A 22,054-nucleotide genomic window follows, 5' to 3' on the forward strand; every position below is an offset into this window, starting at 1 on the left:
CACTCAGGGTTGCATTCGTTCACTCTTTATCTGCGTATATCATCATTTCTTTGTCTGCGGCATTAGTCAGCTCATCAGTCTCCGCGCAGAGTTTTGAGGTCAGTTCTCATGGTGCAAACGTGATCAGTCGAGACCCTGCAAAACAACAAAAGAAAATGTTCTGAGCATAGGCGTTTTGATTGCTGTGTCAGCGTGCGTGTTATCAGGCGGCAGATCCGTTTCCAAAACAAAATCATTCGATTCGCTGCGAAATTTTCTCAGCTTTGATCTCAGTCAAAACCGTTCCAAGCACAATGCTCAGGTCAATCTCCATCTCCACGTGAGTTTATTCTTCAAGCGCCAGGTGAACCGTGCTCGAATTTTGCTTTTGGCGCCATTGCCGGGGACACTTTGTTCTCGGTGTTTCAACGACAAATCATTTTTCTCATTTCTTATCTCTTCATCTGGCCTGGCAACGACAACATTTTTTGGCGTCGTTGCCGGGGACTTTGTTTTCTCGGCATTTCATCATCTTTTCATCATTCATCGTTCATCTGTCTATCATTCGTGTGAGCCGGCAACGCCAACATTTTTTGGCGCCATTGCCGGGGAAATTGTTTTCTCGGCGTTTCAACGACAATCTACCTTCTCATTTTTATCTCATTCGTTTGAGCCGGCAACGACAACATTTTTTGGCGTCGTTGCCGGGGACAGAGTCTTTCTGTTCCTGGAGTTTCATCGACATTCATCTTCTCATCTCTCATCTCTCAGTTGAGCTGGAAGATTCAATATTTTTGGCATCTTTTCATCCCATATCAGTAGCATCTCTTCGGTTTGTTTCTTGTTTGGGTGGCGACTCCATTTTCTTATTTTTTCCCAGACAAGAAGCCTGCTGCATATCTGTTTGTTGATTACTTCTTGGATCTTAGAATCAGATCTATTGTTCAAGTGGAGACTCCACTTCTTTCATCTCTTAATTTTCTTGAGCAGAAATCTCTTTCTATCATCCATTTGATCCCTTATTGTTCATCATGGATTATTCATTTAAACCATGTCGTTTTACTGAACGTCTCCATGATTTTCCAGATGATGCCATTCCTAAGTTACCTATGTTCTCGGGTGGTGATCCCATCGCTGTTAGAAGGCATCTAGTCTTGTTTACTCGCATCATGATCATATACTGTAGATCCCCTCAGTTTAATCATGAAGATATCAAAATGCGCCTATTTGTCCTCTGTTTAGAAGATGATGCTTTGAATTGGTTTAACAATTTTCCAAAGGAATCTTTCACTTCTTTAGAAGACATTGTCGATGCTTTTAAAAATAGTTATGGTTATCCAAACAGCTTGCCTTCTGCCTCTAAAATTGTGCAACAGAATGAAAGTAATTTAATAAAAGGTCCAGCTGATGGTGAAAGATCCCAAGACGATTCTTCACATCAAAATGTGTCATCCACCTGTATTATCTCAGAACAAGTCCATGGGAAATCAGGGACAAATGACAATGAAAAAGAAGAGCAAAACCAAATTTTACGAGATCTAATGATGCTGGTAAAAAATATGGAAATCAACCAAACTAATTATGTCAATGATGTGAAAACTTTATGCACCCACCTGGAAAAACGAAATAGGGAGATTGAGGTCACGCAAAATCAGCATGCTAAAGAAATTGAGGCCATGAAAACTAAATATGAAACAAAAATTGGAAACATGCATAGCAAGATGTCAGTCTTAGAGGAAAATATGGTGACCATGAAAGCTGATCATGATAGGGAAATTGACCCTATGCAAAACAAGTTACTAACTATGGAAGAGGAAATGACTATCATGACGTTCAATCATAATAATCAGTTGGCTGACATGCAAGCGAATCATGAAGAAGAAATAAATTTCATGCAACATTGCTTGATGGACATAAAGGAAAAGAATGATAAAGTAATAAAACACATGCAAGAACACCATGCCATACAAATCAGAGCTATAAGGGATGAACACTCTAGTCAGATAGATGCATTTAAAATATAGGTTCAAAGGTTTCAGCAATTGGAAAATGAGAGAAACCAGGGAACATCAACAGATCAGGAGACTTCTCGTTTGCTACAACAAGTTCCATCTTATTATGAGGAGGTTATTGATTCAATTGAAAGATGGTTAATTGAAGGTGATCCGGATAGATTTAAGAATGATAAAGATCAGATGCAGGATAAAGAAAGACATATCATGCATAATTCATCTGATAGTTTTGAAACAGAAAGTTCCAGGTCATCAGTAATTCAACCTACCAGAAAGAAAAAGCGTAGGAGAAAGAAAAGAAGAAGAATATTTGACGCATCAGACGGCCACGAGCAGCTTGATTTTCGGATAGGAAAGAGTCATACCATATGCAAAATTGGACATGGCACATCCGACAAGCAGCCGACAGATTTGCCTAAAAGCAGGCAAATGCTCAGTATGCACTATATTGAACACATCTGATGCCATGGGGCATCTTTTGTATCGTATTCCTAACCCTACTCCTTGTTTTTTCCGCATTTTTATTTCTGCTTTAGATAGTTAATAAAGAAGAGCTTTTTTGCTTTCCTGTGCTTAATGTATATGCTGATTTTTGGATGGACGCTACTTATTTTTGTGTTGTATGGATGCAGATTCTGGATTCTCACATTCCTGCAAGCAGCAACGTGTCCCCAAGTAGAGCCAGATGTTGACCACTACTGGTCAACTACCCATGCAGTACACCCCCCTTTTTTTTGCAAGAAAGGGGCAGCACCTGATCAGCGTGTCCGTGCCATCCAGCAGTCATCAGCAGCTTGATCAATCTAATTGTAAACCCAGTCTGCATGTATGAATTGTAAATAATCTTAGCAGACATGTGTCGTGTATGTGTATTGCCTAGGTGGACCTCACTTTCTAGTGGTAATCTACGTCCCGGAAGGTTTTTCGTCTCACCGATCCATGGATCGGCAGAGTTTTCCTTCAAACCTGACCCCAAAGCCGGGATGGATTTTGTCATTAGAACTTTAGGAGAATCCTACTGTGTTGATCTGCTAGATTATAGTTGTGTCGCAGAACTGGGTGTTTTGTGAGGATCTGTATTAAGTGGGTTTGTCCCCTTGAGATGTAAATTGTAAAAGGTCATCATGAAATGTGTCTTGAGGGTTGAAAATGTTTTAAATCCCCTCGTGAGTCCTAAGTCCTAGGTCCTAGGTGATGTTTCCAAAGGCTTAGTTCGATGATCCATTTAAAAAAATGAAATAAAATAATAAAATAAATAAAAATTTAAAAATTTAAAAATTTAAAAAATGAAATAAATAAAAAATAATAAAAAATTTAAAATTTTAAAAAATAAAATAAAATAATAAATAATAAAAAATTTAAAAATTTTAAAAAAATAATAATAAAAAATTAATTGAATAAATCGACGGATGAGATCAAGAGATGTCTTGATCCTCATCAACGGTCGAGATCATTTCTACATGGATCATTCGAACTAGCCGTTGGGATCCTTTCCTTTATATAGGGTCTTAGGTGGTCATTTCGATTCATTCGATCTATGAGTCTGATACTGAAGAAGCTCTCTTGTAAATCTCTTTCTGGTTAATAAAAGAAGACTTTGGGGTCCATATCTTGCTAGTGTTACTCTCTTAAAATGCTGTGAGATTGTTTCATTTTCTGCATATGTTATTTTCAGCCGTTAATAATAGCTTTTAGTAGAGTATTGTGAGCACAAGTATCTTGTTCACTTGCTGGGGTTTGGGTGCTGTTAGGGTTTCTGAAGTAATGGCAGGTATCTCCATTACTTCCTGAGATCTAGCAGCATTTTTGCCCTCTTTATTGACAGTTGTTTTGAGCTGTGCAGAAAACATCATTGAAGGATATTTTGTGGGCATTCGGGGAAGTTCTCAGCTAAACCAGCCAACTCCCGCAAGCATTTTGTGTTGAGCCTAGTTGGATTTGATCCTGGGTCTATCATTCGGTTTATTTTTTCTAAGTTTACATGAGAGATTTTCTAAAGTTCTTCACAGTGAAAATCTGAAATTTCTGTTCTTAAAATATTTTTCGTGCTTATTGCTGAAATCTGGCTGTTAAGGGGTCAAATCTGTACATTAAATTAGCTGATCTAGGGTTTCATATTTTTGCTTTATGCAGCTTTCATTAGGGTTTTGTTTTATTGTACAGGGTTTTTAGAGAGATACTGTCTGATACATTCTCCTCACCGTCGTTTGGTTACCAAAGGGCTGCATACTTTCAAACAGTGGACACCAGTCATCAAAGCGGGTAAAAAGAAGGTTTCAGTTGTATGCGGTGGTCTATTTTTCAATTCAGTTTTTTTTGGATCTTGCTGACAAGATCATAATATTATTATGGTTTCACCTGTATCTCCACCCGCATACTAACCTGCAAGCGTTTAGACAAAAATCACTTTGTGTATATCGTGGGTGAGCATTAGTATAATCAAGGCAAATCGATCTGCATTCCTGTTCATCTGCTGAGCCAAGCACACCGCCATCAAAGTTGGCATGCAGACAAACTGTGCATAAGCAGCAGAAAATAGTCGTGCCATTCAACGTGAGGCATTTCCTTGGTCGCTGGTTTATATATGCGTGGACAATGTGAGATTTCGTCCTGCCTGCAACCCTCGGAACTTTGGTTTATTGTCACTGTCTCAAGAAAATTTTATGCGTTCTCGGCATATGCAAGCCGGTGTGATGATCTGCCATTAATCTGCGTCATTCTTTCAAGTTCACCTCCATCTGCAGTTTCAAGACGAGCCACCTGTGTTAGAGACTCAACGTATCACGTTCAAATAAGACTCAGACTATTGCTCAGCGTAAAAAAAAAAACTCAGATGATTGTTCCGCGTGTTCCCTTTAAATGCCTCCGTCTGGTGCCGGAAACCACGAAATTTCGACTTGAGCATCAAAGTCGTAAGAAGGTAATAATACGCAGCTAGAAATCACCTTCATTGCCTTTGTCTGAGGGTTGAACGCACGTCCTTAGGTCATCTCGACTTGAAAATTTTAGATCTCAGCATGAAAGATGATAAATCCCGAAAATGACTGGATCTGACTAAATTTTTTTTTATTTTTATTTTTTTAAACTTTAAAAAAGCAAAATTCTAAATCTAAACCAAGATGTTGACCACTACTGGTCAACTACCCATGCAGTACACCCCCCTTTTCTTTGCAAGAAAGGGGCAGCACCTGATCAACGTGTCCGTGCCATCCAGCAGTCATCAGCAGCTTGATCAATCTAATTGTAAACCCAGTCTGCATGTATGAATTGTAAATAATCTTAGCAGACATGAGTCGTGTATGTGTATTGCCTAGGTGGACCTAACTTTCTAGTGGTAATCTACGTCCTGGAAGGTTTTTCGTCTCACCGATCCATGGATCGACAAGGTTTTCCTTCAAACCTGACCCCAAAGCCGGGATGGATTTTGTCATTAGAACTTTAGGAGAATCCTAGTGTGTTGATCTACTAGATTATAGTTGTGTCGCAGAACTGGGTGTTTTGTGAGGATCTGTATTAAGTGGGTTTGTCCCCTTGAGATGTAAAATTTAAAAGGCCATCATGAAATGTGTCTTGAGGGTTGAAAATGTTTTAAATCCCCTCGTGAGTCCTAAGTCCTAGGTCCTAGGTGATGTTTCCAAAGGCTTAGTTCGATGATCCATTTAAAAAAATGAAATAAAATAATAAAATAAATAAAAATTTAAAAATTTAAAAATTTAAAAATAAAAAATGAAATAAATAAAAAATAAAAAATTTAAAAATTTAAAAATTAAAAAAAAAAAAAATAATAAATAATAAAAAAAAAAAAAAAAAATTTAAAAATTTTAAAAAAATAATAATAAAAAATTAATTGAATAAATCGACGGATGAGATCAAGAGATGTTTTGATCCTCATCAACGGTCGAGATCATTTCTACATGGATCATTTGAACTAGCCGTTGGGATCCTTTCCTTTATATAGGGTCTTAGGTGGTCATTTCGATTCATTCGATCTGTGAGTCTGATACTGAAGAAGCTCTCTTGTAAATCTCTTTCTGGTTAATAAAAGAAGACTTTGGGGTCCATATCTTACTGGTGTTACTCTCTTAAAATGCTGTGAGATTGTTTCATTTTCTGCATATGTTATTTTCAGCCGTTAATAATAGCTTTTTGTAGAGTATTGTGAGCACAGGTATCTTGTTCACTTGCTGGGGTTTGGGTGCTGTTAGGGTTTCTAAAGTAATGGCAGGTATCTCCATTACTTCTTGAGATCTAGCAACATTTTTGCCCTCTTTATTGACAGTTGTTTTGAGCTGTGCAGAAAACATTATTGAAGGAAATTTTGTGGGCGTTCGGGGAAGTTCTCGGCTGAACCAGCCAACTCCCGCAAGCATTTTGTGTTGAGCCCAGTTGGATTTGATCCTGGGTCTATCATTCGGTTTATTTTTTCTAAGTTTACATGAGAGATTTTCTGAAGTTCTTCACAGTGAAAATATGAAATTTCTGTTCTTAAAATATTTTCCGTGCTTATTGCTGAAATATGGCTGTTAAGGGGTCAAATCTGTACATTAAATTAGCTGATCTAGGGTTTCATATTTTTGCTTTATGCAGCTTTCACTAGGGTTTTGGTTTTCTTTTCTTGTATTTGCAGGAATAGGGTTTCTTTTCAGGGTTTTTTGAGCTTGTGCGTGATCCTTCTTGCTGTTGAAAACCCTTGGATCTTCATCTTTACGCCGTCAAAGTCCTGGTGTAAAGCATAAAGACGCTGCAATCAACCTGAAGCCGTGCCAGGATAAGCTCATAATCATTCAGGTTATCGTTCCATTCGTAAATATTTCAGGAGTTAAACGTTAAAGCCATCGTTGGGTGCATTGTGCGCGGAGATATCCAAATCGTAAATGAAAATGTCTGCTGCGTGATTGGTCTAGTAAGGATTGGCTGTGTTTATTGTCTATTTACAAACGCTCAGCCGCTTTCTCCTCCATTTGCTGTCAGTGCCCTGCTCAATCCACCGTCCAAGAGCTGGAAAACGCACGTGTTATCAGTTATCTGGCAAGATCATGAAGGTTGCATACTTGTAAATGGTGGCGTGAATTTTTTCCAGTGTCGAAGCACTCAGGGTTGCATTCGTTCACTCTTTATCTGTGTATATCATCATTTCTTTGTCTGCGGCATTAGTCAGCTCATCAGTCTCAACGCAGAGTTTTGAGGTCAGTTCTCCTGGTGCAAACGTGATCAGTCGAGACCCTGCAAAACAGCAAAAGAAAATGTTCTGAGCATAGGCGTTTTGATTGCTGTGTCAGCGTGCGTGTTATCAGGCGGCAGATCCGTTTCCAAAACGAAATCATTTGATTCGCTGCGAAATTTCTCAGCTTTGATCTCAGTCAAAACCGTTCCAAGCACAATGCTCAGGTCAATCTCCATCTCCGCGTGAGTTTATTCTTCAAGCGCCAGGTGAACCGTGCTCGAATTTTGCTTTTGGCGCCGTTGTCGGGGACACTTTGTTCTCGGTGTTTCAACGACAAATCATTTTTCTCATTTCTTATCTCTTCATCTGGCCCGGCAACGACAACATTTTTTGGCGCCGGTGCCGGGGACTTTGTTTTCTCGGCATTTCATCATCTTTTCATCATTCATCGTTCATCTGTCTATCATTCATTTGAGCCGGCAACGCCAACATTTTTTGGCGCCGTTGCTGGGGAAATTGTTTTCTCGGCGTTTCAACGACAATCTACCTTCTCATTTTTATCTCATTCGTTTGAGCCGGCAACGACAACATTTTTTGGCGCCGTTGCCGGGGACAGAGTCTTTCTGTTCGTGGAGTTTCATCGACATTCATCTTCTCATCTCTCATCTCTCAGTTGAGCTGGCAGATTCAATATTTTTGGCATCTTTTCATCCCATATCAGTAGCATCTCTTTGGTTTGTTTCTTGTTTGGGTGGCGACTCCATTTTCTTATTTTTTCCCAGACAAGAAGCCTGCCGCATATCTGTTTGTTGATTACTTCTTGGATCTTAGAATCAGATCTATTGTTCAAGTGGCGACTCCACTTCTTTCATCTCTTAATTTTCTTGAGCATAAATCTCTTTTTATCATCCATTTGATCCCTTATTGTTCATCATGGATTATTCATTTAAACCATGTCGTTTTACTGAACGTCTCCATGATTTTCCGGATGATGCCATTCCTAAGTTACCTATGTTCTCGGGTGGTGATCCCATCGCTGTTAGAAGGCATCTAGTCTTGTTTACTCGCATCATGATCATATACTGTAGATCCCCTCAGTTTAATCATGAAGATATCAAAATGTGCCTATTTGTCCTTTGTTTAGAAGATGATGCTTTGAATTGGTTTAACAATTTTCCAAAGGAATCTTTCACTTCTTTAGAAGACATTGTCGATGCTTTTAAAAATAGTTATGGTTATCCAAACAGCTTGCCTTCTGCCTCTAAAATTGTGCAACAGAATGAAAGTAATTTAATAAAAGGTCCAGCTGATGGTGAAAGATCCCAAGACGATTCTTCACATCGAAATGTGTCATCCACCTGTACTATCTCAGAACAAGTCCATGGAAAATCAGGGACACATGACAATGAAAAAGAAGAGCAAAACCAAATTTTACGAGATCTAATGATGCTGGTAAGAAATATGGAAATCAACCAAACTAATTATGTCAATGATGTGAAAACTTTATGCACCCACCTGGAAAAACGAAATAGGGAGATTGAGGTCACGCAAAATCAGCATGCTAAAGAAATTGAGGCCATGAAAACTAAATATGAAACAGAAATTGGAAACATGCATAGCAAGATGTCAGTCTTAGAGGAAAATATGGTGACCATGAAAGCTGATCATGATAGGGAAATTGACTCTATGCAAAACAAGTTACTAACTATGGAAGAGGAAATGACTATCATGACGTTCAATCATAATAATCAGTTGGCTGACATGCAAGCGAATCATGAAGAAGAAATAAATTTCATGCAACATTGCTTGATGGACATAAAGGAAAAGAATGATAAAGTAATAAAACACATGCAAGAACACCATGCCATACAAATCAATGCTATAAGGGATGAACACTCTAGTCAGATAGATGCATTTAAAATACAGGTTCAAAGGTTTCAGCAATTGGAAAATGAGAGAAACCAGGGAACATCAACAGATCAGGAGCCTTCTCATTTGCTACAACAAGTTCCATCTTATTATGAGGAGGTTATTGATTCAATTGAAAGATGGTTAATTGAAGGTGATCCGGATAGATTTAAGAATGATAAAGATCAGATGCAGGATAAAGAAAGACATATCACGCATAATTCATCTGATAGTTTTGAAACAGAAAGTTCCAGGTCATCAGTAATTCAACCTACCAGAAAGAAAAAGCGTAGGAGAAAGAAAAGAAGAAGAAGATTTGACGCATCAGACGGCCGTGAGCAGCTTGATTTTCGGATAGGAAAGAGTCTTACCATATGCAAAATTGGACATGGCACATCCGACAAGCAGCCGACAGATTTGCCTGAAAGCAGGCAAATGCTCAGTATGCACTATATTGAACACATCTGATGCCATGGGGCATCTTTTGTATCGTATTCCTAACCCTACTCCTTGTTTTTTCCGCATTTTTATTTCTGCTTTAGATAGTTAATAAAGAAGAGATTTTTTGCTTTCCTGTGCTTAATGTATATGCTGATTTTTGGATGGACGCTACTTATTTTTGTGTTGTATGGATGCAGATTCTGGATTCTCACATTCCTGCAAGCAGCAACGTGTCCCCAAGTAGAGCCAGATGTTGACCACTATTGGTCAACTACCCATGCAGTACACCCCCCTTTTCTTTGCAAGAAAGGGGCAGCACCTGATCAGCGTGTCCATGCCATCCAGCAGTCATCAGCAGCTTGATCAATCTAATTGTAAACCCAGTCTGCATGTATGAATTGTAAATAATCTTAGCAGACATGAGTCGTGTATGTGTATTGCCTAGGTGGACCTAACTTTCTAGTGGTAATCCACGTCCCGGAAGGTTTTTCGTCTCACTGATCCATGGATCGGCAGTGTTTTCCTTCAAACCTGACCCCAAAGCCGGGATGGATTTTGTCATTAGAACTTTAGGAGAATCCTACTGTGTTGATCTGCTAGATTATAGTTGTGTCGCAGAACTGGGTGTTTTGTGAGGATCTGTATTAAGTGGGTTTGTCCCCTTGAGATGTAAATTGTAAAAGGTCATCATGAAATGTGTCTTGAGGGTTGAAAATGTTTTAAATCCCCTCGTGAGTCCTAAGTCCTAGGTCCTAGGTGATGTTTCCAAAGGCTTAGTTCGATGATCCATTTAAAAAAATGAAATAAAATAAATAAAAATTTAAAAATTTAAAATTTAAAAAATGAAATAAATAAAAAATAATAAAAAATTTAAAAATTTAAAAAATAAAATAAAAAAATAAATAATAAAAAATTTAAAAAAAAAAATTAAAATTTTTAAAAAATAATAATAAAAAATTAATTGAATAAATCGACGGATGAGATCAAGAGATGTCTTGATCCTGATCAACGGTCGAGATCATTTCTACATGGATAATTCGAACTAGCCGTTGGGATCCTTTCCTTTATATAGGGTCTTAGGTGGTCATTTCGATTCATTCGATCTGTGAGTCTGATACTGAAGAAGCTCTCTTGTAAATCTCTTTCTGGTTAATAAAAGAAGACTTTGGGGTCCATATCTTGCTGGTGTTACTCTCTTAAAATGCTGTGAGATTGTTTCATTTTCTGCATATGTTATTTTCAGCCGTTAATAATAGCTTTTTGTAGAGTATTGTGAGCACAGGTATCTTGTTCACTTGCTGGGGTTTGGGTGTTGTTAGGGTTTTTGAAGTAATGGCAGGTATCTCCATTACTTCTTGAGATCTAGCAACATTTTTGCCCTCTTTATTGACAGTTGTTTTGAGCTGTGCAGAAAACATCATTGAAGGAAATTTTGTGGGCGTTCGGGGAAGTTCTCGGCTGAACCAGCCAACTCCCGCAAGCATTTTGTGTTGAGCCCAGTTGGATTTGATCCTGGGTCTATCATTCGGTTTATTTTTTCTAAGTTTACATGAGAGATTTTCTGAAGTTCTTCACAGTGAAAATCTGAAATTTCTGTTCTTAAAATATTTTCCGTGCTTATTGCTGAAATCTGGCTATTAAGGGGTCAAATCTGTACATTAAATTAGCTGATCTAGGGTTTCATATTTTTGCTTTATGCAGCTTTCACTAGGGTTTTGGTTTTCTTTTCTTGTATTTGCAGGAACAGGGTTTCTTTTCAGGGTTTTTTGAGCTTGTGCGTGATCCTTCTTGCTGTTGAAAACCCTTGGATCTTCATCTTTATGCTGTCAAAGTCCTGTTGTAAAGCATAAAGACGCTGCAATCAACCTGAAGCCGTGCCAGGATAAGCTCATAATCATTCAGGTTATCGTTCCATTCGTAAATATTTCAGGAGTTAAACGTTAAAGCCATCGTTGGGTGCATTGTGCACGGAGATATCCAAATCGTAAATGAAAATGTCTGTTGCGTGATTGGTCTGGTAAGGATTGGCTGTGTTTATTGTCTATTTACAAACGCTCAGCCGCTTTCTCCTCCAATTGATGTCAGTGCCTTGCTCAATCCACCGTCCAAGAGATGGAAAACGCACGGGTTATCAGTTATCTGGCAAGATCATGAAGGCTGCATACTTGTAAATGGTGGCGTGAATTTTTTCCAGTGTCGAAGCACTCAGGGTTGCATTCGTTCACTCTTTATCTGCGTATATCATCATTTCTTTGTCTGCGGCATTAGTCAGCTCATCAGTCTCAACGCAGAGTTTTGAGGTCAGTTCTCCTGGTGCAAACGTGATCAGTCGAGACCCTGCAAAACAGCAAAAGAAAATGTTCTGAGCATAGGCGTTTTGATTGTTGTGTCAGCGTGCGTGTTATCAGGCGGCAGATCCGTTTCCAAAATGAAATCATTCGATTCGCTGCGAAATTTCTCAGCTTTGATCTCAGTCAAAACCGTTCCAAGCACAATGCTCAGGTCAATCTCCATCTCCGCGTGAGTTTATTCTTCAAGCGCCAGGTGAATCGTGCTCGAATTTTGCTTTTGGCGCCGTTGCCGGGGACACTTTGGTCTCGGTGTTTCAACGACAAATCATTTTTCTCATTTCTTATCTCTTCATCTGGCCCGGCAACGACAACATTTTTTGGCGCCGTTGCCAGGGACTTTGTTTTCTCGGCATTTCATCATCTTTTCATCATTCATCGTTCATCTGTCTATCATTCGTTTGAGCTGGCAACGCCAACATTTTTTGGCGCCGTTGCCGGGGAAATTGTTTTCTCGCCGTTTCAACAACAATCTACCTTCTCATTTTTATCTCATTCGTTTGAGCCGGCAACGACAACATTTTTTGGCGCCGTTGCCGGGGACAGAGTCTTTCTGTTCCTGGAGTTTCATCGACATTCATCTTCTCATCTCTCATCTCTCAGTTGAGCTGGCAGATTCAATATTTTTGGCATCTTTTCATCCCATATCAGTAGCATCTCTTCGGTTTGTTTCTTGTTTGGGTGGCGACTCCATTTTCTTATTTTTTCCCAAACAAGAATCCTGCCGCATATCTATTTGTTGATTACTTCTTGGATCTTAGAATTAGATCTATTGTTCAAGTGGCGACTCCACTTCTTTCATCTCTTAATTTTCTTGAGCAGAAATCTCTTTCTATCATCCATTTGATCCCTTATTGTTCATCATGGATTATTCATTTAAACCATGTCGTTTTACTGAACGTCTCCATGATTTTCCGGATGATGCCATTCCTAAGTTACCTATGTTCTCGGGTGGTGATCCCATCGCTGTTAGAAGGCATCTAGTCTTATTTACTCGCATCATGATCATATACTGTAGATCCCCTCAGTTTAATCATGAAGATATCAAAATGCGCCTATTTGTCCTTTCTTTAGAAGATGATGCTTTGAATTGGTTTAACAATTTTCCAAAGGAATCTTTCACTTCTTTAGAAGACATTGTCGATGCTTTTAAAAATAGATATGGTTATCAAAACAACTTGCCTTCTGCCTCTAAAATTGTGCAACAGAATGAAAGTAATTTAATAAAAGGTCCAGCTGATGGTGAAAGATCCCAAGACGATTCTTCACATCGAAATGTGTCATCCACCTGTACTATCTCAGAACAAGTCCACGGGAAATCAGGGACAAATGACAATGAAAAAGAAGAGCAAAACCAAATTTTACGAGATCTAATGATGCTGGTAAGAAATATGGATATCAACCAAACTAATTATGTCAATGATGTGAAAACTTTATGCACCCACCTGGAAAAACGAAATAGGGAGATTGAGGTCACGCAAAATCAGCATGCTAAAGAAATTGAGGCCATGAAAACTAAATATGAAACAGAAATTGGAAACATGCATAGCAAGATGTCAGTCTTAGAGGAAAATATGGTGACCATGAAAGCTGATCATGATAGGGAAATTGACTCTATGCAAAACAAGTTACTAACTATGGAAGAGGAAATGACTATCATGACGTTCAATCATAATAATCAGTTGGCTGACATGCAAGCGAATCATGAAGAAGAAATAAATTTCATGCAACATTGCTTGATGGACATAAAGGAAAAGAATGATAAAGTAATAAAACACATGCAAGAACACCATGCCATACAAATCAGTGCTATAAGGGATGAACACTCTAGTCAGATAGATGCATTTAAAATACAGGTTCAAAGGTTTCAGCAATTGGAAAATGAGAGAAACCAGGGAACATCAACAGATCAGGAGCCTTCTCATTTGCTACAACAAGTTCCATATTATTATGAGGAGGTTATTGATTCAATTGAAAGATGGTTAATTGAAGGTGATCCAGATAGATTTAAGAATGATAAAGATCAGATGCAGGATAAAGAAAGACATATCACGCATAATTCATCTGATAGTTTTGAAACAGAAAGTTCCAGGTCATCAGTAATTCAACCTACCAGAAAGAAAAAGCGTAGGAGAAAGAAAATAAGAAGAAGATTTGACACATCAGACGGCCGCGAGCAGCTTGATTTTCGGATAGGAAAGAGTCTTACCATATGCAAAATTGGACATGGCACATCCGACAAGCAGCCGACAGATTTGCCTGAAAGCAGGCAAATGCTCAGTATGCACTATATTGAACACATCTGATGCCATGGGGCATCTTTTGTATCGTATTCCTAACCCTACTCCTTGTTTTTTCCGCATTTTTATTTCTGCTTTAGATAGTTAATAAAGAAGAGCTTTTTTGCTTTCCTGTGCTTAATGTATATGCTGATTTTTGGATGGACACTACTTATTTTTGTGTTGTATGGATGCAGATTCTGGATTCTCACATTCTTGCAAGCAGCAACGTGTCCCCAAGTAGAGCCAGATGTTGACCACTACTGGTCAACTACCCATGCAGTACACCCCCCTTTTCTTTGCAAGAAAGGGGCAGCACCTGATCAGCGTGTCCGTGCCATCCAGCAGTCATCAGCAGCTTGATCAATCTAATTGTAAACCCAGTCTGCATGTATGAATTGTAAATAATCTTAGCAGACATGAGTCGTGTATGTGTATTGCCTAGGTGAACCTAACTTTCTAGTGGTAATCTACGTCCCGGAAGGTTTTTCGTCTCACCGATCCATGGATCGGCAGAGTTTTCCTTCAAACCTGACCCCAAAGCTGGGATGGATTTTGTCATTAGAACTTTAGGAGAATCCTACTGTGTTGATCTGCTAGATTATAGTTGTGTCGCAGAACTGGGTGTTTTGTGAGGATCTGTATTAAGTGGGTTTGTCCCCTTGAGATGTAAATTGTAAAAGGTCATCATGAAATGTGTCTTGAGGGTTGAAAATGTTTTAAATCCCCTCGTGAGTCCTAAGTCCTAGGTCCTAGGTGATGTTTCCAAAGGCTTAGTTAGATGATCCATTTAAAAAAATGAAATAAAATAATAAAATAAATAAAAATTTAAAAATTTAAAAAATGAAATAAATAAAAAATAATAAAAATTTTAAAAATTTAAAAATTTAAAAAATAAAATAAAATAATAAATAATAAAAAATTAAAAAAAAAAAAATTTAAAAATTTTAAAAAAATAATAATAAAAAATTAATTGAATAAATCGACGGATGAGATCAAGAGATGTCTTGATCCTCATCAACGGTCGAGATCATTTCTACATGGATCATTCGAACTAGCCGTTGGGATCCTTTCCTTTATATAGGGTCTTAGGTGGTCATTTCGATTCATTCGATCTATGAGTCTGATACTGAAGAAGCTCTCTTGTAAATCTGTTTCTGGTTAATAAAAGAAGACTTTGGGGTCCATATCTTGCTGGTGTTACTCTCTTAAAATGCTGTGAGATTGTTTCATTTTCTGCATATGTTATTTTCAGCCATTAATAATAGCTTTTTGTAGAGTATTGTGAGCACAGGTATCTTGTTCACTTGCTGGGGTTTGGGTGCTGTTAGGGTTTCTGAAGTAATGGCAGGTATCTCCATTACTTCCTGAGATCTAGCAGCATTTTTGCCCTCTTTATTGACAGTTGTTTTGAGCTGTGCAGAAAACATCATTGAAGGAAATTTTGTGGGCATTCGGGGAAGTTCTCGGCTGAACCAGCCAACTCCCGCAAGCATTTTGTGTTAAGCCCAGTTGGATTTGATCCTGGGTCTATCATTCGGTTTATTTTTTCTAAGTTTACATGAGAGATTTTCTGAAGTTCTTCACAGTGAAAATCTGAAATTTCTGTTCTTAAAATATTTTCCGTGCTTATTGCTGAAATATGGCTGTTAAGGGGTCAAATCTGTACATTAAATTAGCTGATCTAGGGTTTCATATTTTTGCTTTATGCAGCTTTCATTAGGGTTTTGTTTTATTGTACAGGGTTTTTAGAGTGATACTGTCTGATACATTCTCCTCACCGTCGTTTGGTTACCAAAGGGCTGCATACTTTCAAACAGTGGACACCAGTCATCAAAGCGGGTAAAAAGAAGGTTTCAGTTGTATGCGGTGGTCTATTTTTCGATTCAGTTTTTCTTGGATCTTGCTGATAAGATCATCATATTATTATGGTTTCACCTGCATCTTCACCCGCATACTAACCTGCAAGCGTTTAGACAAAAATCACTTTGTGTATATCATGGGTGAGCATTAGTATAATCAAGGCAAATCAATCTCCATTCCTGTTCATCTGCTGAGCCAAGCACACCGCCATCAAAGTTGGCATGCAGACAAACTGTGCATAAGCAGCAGAAAATAGTCGTGCCATTCAACGTGAGGCATTTCCTTGGTCGTTGGTTTATATATGCGTGGACAATGTGAGATTTCGTCCTGCCTGCAACCCTCGGAACTTTGGTTTGTTGTCACAGTCTCAAGAAAATCTTATGCGTTCTCGGCATATGCAAGCCGGTGTGATGATCTGCCATTAATCTGCGTCATTCTTTCAAGCTCACCTCCATCTGCAGTTTCGAGACGAGCCACCTGTGTTAGAAACTCAACGTATCACGTTCAAATAAGACTCAGACTATTGCTTAGCGTAAAAAAAAAAAAACTCAGACGATTGTTCCGCGTGTTCCCTTTAAATGCCTCCGTCTGGTGCCGGAAACCATGAAATTTCGACTTGAGCATCAAAGTCGTAAGAAGGTAATAATACGCAGCTCGAAGTCACCTTCATTGCCTTTGTCTGAGGGTTGAACGCACGTCCTTAAGTCATCTTGGCAAAGCATTTTAGATATCAATGTTTGCTCGAGGGTGAAAACTTCTTCTCCGCGGTAGCTCTCCGAAATGCGATTGCAGTTTTCATATTGATCCGCGGTGTATGGTAAGGGTTTGGTCGTTTCATTTAGCCCTTTGGTTTAATTCGCTTTTCAAATTTTTTACGTTTAGTTTTGATTTTAGATTTAGATATTTTTTCGTTTTAGATTTAACTTTAATTAGATTTTAATTTTTGTTTTATTTTTTGGTTTTAAAATAAAAAAAATATATATAAAAAATAGTAAAAAGATTTTATTTAGTTTTTAGGCTTAGGTTTATATTGTTGTATAGTTACCTTTTTAGATTTTAATTAGATTTTAAGTTTGGTTTTGTTTTGAAATATAAAAAAATAAAAAATTCCTTTAGATTTTGTTTTAAATTTTCATAGTTTAGATTTTTAGTTTTAATATAAAAAAAAAAATAAAAAAATTAATGAGTTCTTTTTAGGGTTTTAGGTTTATATTTAGAATTTTGCTTTTTAAAGTTTCAAAAAAAAAAAAAAAAAAAAAATTAGTCAGATCCAGTCATTTTCGGGATTTATCATCTTTCATGCTGAGATCTAAAATTTTCAAGTCGAGATACGAATACGATGTCTGGTTAATAATTCATGATTCTCATGGTGACTTAAGGTATTTATCTCTTTAAAATTCTCAGTTGCTGGATATCGTTTTGATCATTCTATGAGCATTGTGATTTAGCTGATTTCTTTGATGACAAATGATTGCTGTTCTCGTTTTATGTTTCTATCAAACAAGTAATCGTTTTAAAAACAATCTCTTAAGGCACTGGTCTGCTAAATTAATCAAATCTATCTGGTGTTTTTCATATCGTGTCTCGTGTCTCCCAACCAACTGGTCGACAGTTGGTCTCATCATCTCAGAGGGACTACCCCCCTTAGCCGCGGGAGACAGGCTTAAACGGAGGGATCGGGGATCAGAGTGACAGCCCCCGGTCTGAGCGTTGTCGTGCCAATCCACGCGACAACAGTATTCTAACGCAAACAACCTCATTGGGAGGTATTTTGGTAGCTTGTATGGTGCCAGCATGCAACCATATATTTTGATTTTTGTATGGTTCTGATAAAGGTACCAATCACCCACTTTGGTCTGCTTGGAAAGTTGGAGGACTCTCTTTATTTCTGGGCTTATCCTAGGTGGAGGATTCCCAGTGAGCATGGTCATGATGGGATGTACAAAAGAATCTATAAAGTCTGAGTAAGTATATGGTGATCCAGACTCATGAAAAAGTGGGGTCCAAAATATTACAGATCTGGGTTGGCCCTTGGTGTCAAGCTTTTGAAGGGTGAATGGGAACTTATCAGGTTGATAATACAAGAACATATGATATAAGACTGAGGAATACTTGAAAACTCTTTCATTTCTCATTCTAAGAAATTGTTCATGCATCCTGTCAGCTATAAATTGGGCATAGTCATAAATGACAGCAGGAGGCTGTCCCAGAGTGTAGATGGACATGAAGGCAAGGATTAACTTATCAATGTATTCACTAGTGGTGTACCCCAAAACACAGGATATCATGGCCACAATGTTCTGGCACCATGGGGAAAAAATAACAACTACATATGGAGGGGAATCCTTAGGGATGTGTTTTTCTTCTCTGATGAAGGTTTGGAACAATTGGGCCAATCTTGCAGAACTAAGCTTGGGATACTGGTCCAACAGGTCTCCAATTGAAAGGGGAGTTAGGTTTGGCACTGGTTGGCACTGTAGCATTTCATTTATAGACTCAACTGTGATGGTAAAGAGGACCTTTTGGTCATGATACATTATGGTTCTGTGGCTGGGGACATAGCATGCATAACACATATGGACAATTTCTAGAAATATGTGAACTTGGGGGAACTGATACTTGGGAAAATTTGACTCCCATAAGCCAATTTCATCAGCATGGTTAAGGTATTTGTCCCTACTTTGGCAATGTACTTTGAGCAGGGGCTCTATGGCAATGGTATCTTTTATTTGGAAATCTTTATCAGCTAAAGGAAGGTGGTCCAGGTCCAAATGGGGGGTGGTAATGGGTCTCACATCCATGGTGATGGGGGTAGCCATACTCAGTTCTTGTGGATTTGAGTGTGGGGGGTAATTCAAAGTTTTTAGGGCAATGACGGTTGTGCAGATGGTTTCGGCTCAAAGTGTAAAAATCAAACTAAATTTGATAATTTTCACTTAATTAACAGTGTTATGAGGGCGAATTTACTAGAATTTTACAACCTAATTGGTTTTCCACGGTTAAATACCTAGAATTGGATGAAATTGACTGTTACTGGTAGTTGATGGAGGCTGAAGAGGTTCGTACAGTTTTGGTACGAACTAATGAATGAGCTAGGTTCTCTACAGTGTCCGTGGATCAATGGTAGAGGTCTATGAGTGAATTAGCTGGTTGCAGGGGTTGCAACGGCTTTCTGAGTTCTCTAATGGCAAATTCGCGAAAAGAGTGAAAAGAGGGGTAATTGGGCTTATATAGGAAAAACATTAATTTTGGCAGATTCATTGATTGATGAACAATGGCGGTTTTTTTCGTTATACGGGCAGGTGGTTTAGGAGGGCCATCACACTGCTTTTGTGGTGCAGGCGGTATTTGGGAGGGGCTGCCTGATTCCAGTTATCGTTTGACACGTAGCTCCAGGGCTCAGGGGGAAACCACCTTATTGGGTGGGTAAAGGATAGACATCGAGTGTGGCCGATATGATCACGGGCCGTTGGATGAGTGGGAGGGATAATCAACGGTGATCGGGAGGCGAAGTTGTGTGGCGATTTAGACATAAAGTTTTTTGTGGGGCCCATGGGTCTAATCACCGGAGGTATAGGATTATATTAACACTTAATCTTATCAGGGGCGCCTTAATAAAAGATTAAGAACCAAGGGCGGGATTTTTAATATATATTTTTTGGGATATGGGGTAGTAATATAGTTTATAAATAAACTAAGGGGTGGGGTTAATTTATATAAAGGAGTTAAATATATACGGGACACTGGGTTTTTTGGAAATTTATATAATAAAGTTAAAAAAGTTAATATGCGGTGAAATGAGTGGAAGGGGTATTGTACTTAGGTATATGAAATGTTATGCGCATTCCATACACTTAGTACTTTAGGATAAATGTATTTGGTGGGTTTTTGCATAAAACATGTTTATAAAGGGGTTTTCCTAGGCAAAAGAACTTAACCTTAGGAAAAGGGGTTTTGTGAGGGGGATGAATGAATTATAAGGGAATTTAACACCTTTCCTTCTTAAGTCATCAAGCTGAGGGTCCGGTCCCACCAGAAGTCAAAGAAATGCTCTAAGCCTTTTTTACTAAAAGAACTAGAGGTATTAATATTTTTATTATGAAAGGGAAATTAGTGAGTGTTATAGGGGTTAAAATGAATGAGGGGATGTTAAATAAATCACATTGTGAACCATTGCCTTTGCTTTGTCCTCTACTTATGCATTTTTGAAAATTGCATTTAAGATGATGACATAAGTGCATTTGTATAATTACATGACATTTCTGCAACCTTTCTACTACTTACCCACTTACTCATCCTACCATTTTTTCTTCACTTTATTTGGGTGCATTTAAGCTAGAAAACCCTTATCAATATTTTTATTTTCTTTACAAAATAGACTATCTAATTCTAACCTTATATCATCCAAGGGCTCAAATAAGCTGATGACCTCCTTTTATTCACTCTACCTATCTAACGATCTGCCAAAATTATACTGTTTGGTCAGATTTATTCACTACCTATGAACATAAAATTCAAAGCATGAAATAGCAAAGTTTAAATAATTTGACTATCATGGATCGTGGCATGAGTAACAAGCTGTACACAATCATTTATTATGCATAAAAAGTACATAGTAGTGGCATTTTGACTTGCACACTTTCATGGTCTCTTTTTGTGTTTTGGGGTTCATATATTTTCATTTTTTGACCTTTTCATTCTTTTTGTCCTTTGATTATTCTTTCAGGACATACCATGTTTACATTTTTTAATTTTTTAATATGGAAAACATTTACAAAAAGCAAAGGTATGTGCAATATTACAAGGCTTAACCTTAGTCATTCAAAATAATGACTCCTATTGGTATAGGAACCTAACATCTTCCACATTGAAAATGGAGTATCCTTCCCATGGAGACTCGAGATAATATGGTCTTGAACTCCCTCAAGGATGATCTGTCTCCCCTTCGCCACACACTTCTTCCACTCAGCCAACTCTTGTGCATTAGTTGAAGCTGGCTTTGGGATTTCTTGATCAATGAATTCCTTCAAGCCATTGTCTTCTAATACAGCCTCCATTCTATCTTTCCATGCTATGTAATTCGAGATACCTTCCAAGGAAAACTGGATTCTCAATCCATAGAGTGCCATTGGCCAACCTTGAAGTATGATATGAACTCTATTTGCACCTACAACCCCGAACTTTAAACTTCGAATTCTCTTCTTAGTATACTGTTCACAGCTCTGATACCATGCAGAAAATCTGCTAGTGGGTTAACCCGATAATGCAATATAAATCAAAGCAGAATACTATAACCTACTTCTACTATCAATTTACAGAAGCTTAAAGATCGAGCTGAACAATATAACCAGAAGAAGAAGAAGAATCGATGAACAATACACATGAAAATACCTTGGGGAAAGCCTCAGCTAAAAACCCCAGTATCTGTATTATCATACAAGGTGGAAATACATAGGAACTATACAAAGCCTTAGCTCTCACAACTAGTCATCTCTCAGTACAATCCTCACAGATGCTCATAGGAAAACTTGGTTGATCTCTAGCCTTCCTCTCTACCCTCCAAGCTCCTATTTCCTTGCGTTGTTCCTCTGGGATGATTCTCCTTCAACCAAGTGGAAAACTCATCTACCAAGTGGATGATCACCTGATCTCACACACTGTCAGAACTGCGCAATCCTCAAGGAATGATGTCTTGACTACATGCATGAGTTTTCTTTATAAGAAAACACATGCAACTGATAGTACATTGTCCTTGTCTTTAATATCATCTCGGTCTTTCTCGAAATAGACATGCATGAGTTTCTAATGAGTGAATCTTTAGTTAACTGGAGTACACTAGTTGAGTGCATGCATGCATCAACTGACTGTTAACTCTCTATTAGTTCCTCAAATAGTTTTGAACTAATCTAACTGGAATTAACTTAGTAAACTGAGTTAACTAATTACAACTCAAATATAAATCAATCTTATCTCCTTAATTTAAGGGATAAATCTTGCATGACTTCAGAAATATTTCTAACTTGAATTTCTCCAACTAGTTAATTCAAAATGAATTAATTA

This window comes from Pinus tabuliformis, chromosome 9, assembly GCF_031772625.1.
Source record: "Pinus tabuliformis cultivar Carrire ecotype Pingquan chromosome 9, CPIR1, whole genome shotgun sequence".
NCBI classification, from domain to species: domain Eukaryota; kingdom Viridiplantae; phylum Streptophyta; class Pinopsida; order Pinales; family Pinaceae; genus Pinus; species Pinus tabuliformis.